Below are 1,588 nucleotides of genomic sequence, written 5' to 3'. Positions count from 1 at the left end.
CAAATGACACAGTCGTCAGATACCTGCAGCTGTCAGCATCTTTTTATCAAAAGTGCAAGATCAACATTAGGTTCCTGGACTGTTAGGTACTGAAATTCACATTATAACTTGGGCCAATACACACCAGTAAGTTTTGCCACTTAGGCTTTTTTTTGGAGCCTTGCAGTAGTACCTTTATGTCATTCAGAAACAAAATCGTAACTGGAAAGTTGCTCTCTGGTGTGTCTGAACTTAGTATCAAGAAAACCCTGATCCTCCTTCAGCTAGTTTTCTTGTCTTTGCCTTTACTGTAGTCTCAGCACATAAAGATCCTGTTTTACTAAAACCCCTCCTTGATTTCCGTCCCTCGACCTCAGCATACCAGCCCAGCCTCTTTCCATTCACCACTTGCATACTTTGGGGGATGGGAGGACCACAGATGTCTGGAATATACAGAGTGTCAGAACAATGGCTGCTCCATGAGAAAGAGATCAAGAAGTAGCTGATTACAAAGATCAACACCGCTATTCCTAAAGTCACAAGTTGCCCACGGTACCTTCACACAGTCTGTCCTTTCTTTCCAGAAGGGATAATCTTCAGAGAACGTTTTGGGGAAGAGATACAAAAAGAAACTACCAACGTCCTACATTGAGTTTTACCTAGGGAAGAATTCAAGGTTTTGCTAAATTTAAGAAAACTTGCTGCTCTAGGAGTAGCTAATCACGCACAACAGAGATGAACTAAGCTTTGTTTTCTTAAACAAACAACAAACCACAAAACAACACACCTGGAGCCCCTGTTCCTAGAGGAATGAGAAATAAGTGCCCTAGGTAGTTCTGGGAGTAACCGCAAGTTGATTCCCACACCTCAGGAACGCGTTACTTTGGGAGGCTGGAGCCACCCCGCCACACCGCCCGGAGCCCAGTCATTCCCTACAAGACTCTGGTAGGGTGGATGTTAAAAAACTTAATTTGATTGCTCCCAGCTCCGGGGAAGCTTCATTTCGGTGACACCCAGCAGCAGCAGCATAACCTCTCCAGCAAATAGCAATGCCACTAAGACCGAAACCCCACAAGGCAACAGATTAGTTATCTCCCGCTGACTGCAGTGACCGTGATTAATTATATTCGGTACAAATAAACCCGTACCCTGCTCTCTTCCCCCTCCTATCGCCAAAGGGGATCTGCAGCCCACCGGCGAGTTAGTACTCCCCTAAAAAAGGGAAGGGGGAGGGAGGGAGCAAATAGCAATGCCACTAAGACCGAAACCCCACAAGGCAACAGATTAGTTATCTCCCGCTGACTGCAGTGACCGTGATTAATTATATTCGGTACAAATAAACCCGTACCCTGCTCTCTTCCCCCTCCTATCGCCAAAGGGGATCTGCAGCCCACCGGCGAGTTAGTACTCCCCTAAAAAAGGGAAGGGGGAGGGAGGGAGAACCTTTAAAAAAAAAAAATAAAGGGTCATTAAAGTACCGGGTTCTGTGCTGCAAACGAGAGCAGAGCCGGGCGCAGGGACTCGCCTTCTCCCGCAGACCAGAGCAGCCACCCCCTCGCCCCAGGACGAGCTTCCCAAGAGACACCTCGGGAGCTGCAGCCGCCGCTCC

The sequence above is a fragment of the Corvus brachyrhynchos genome, unplaced genomic scaffold (assembly GCF_000691975.1).
Source record: "Corvus brachyrhynchos isolate BGI_N302 unplaced genomic scaffold, ASM69197v1 scaffold94, whole genome shotgun sequence".
Classification (NCBI taxonomy): domain Eukaryota; kingdom Metazoa; phylum Chordata; class Aves; order Passeriformes; family Corvidae; genus Corvus; species Corvus brachyrhynchos.
This window is presented reverse-complemented; position numbering follows the sequence as displayed.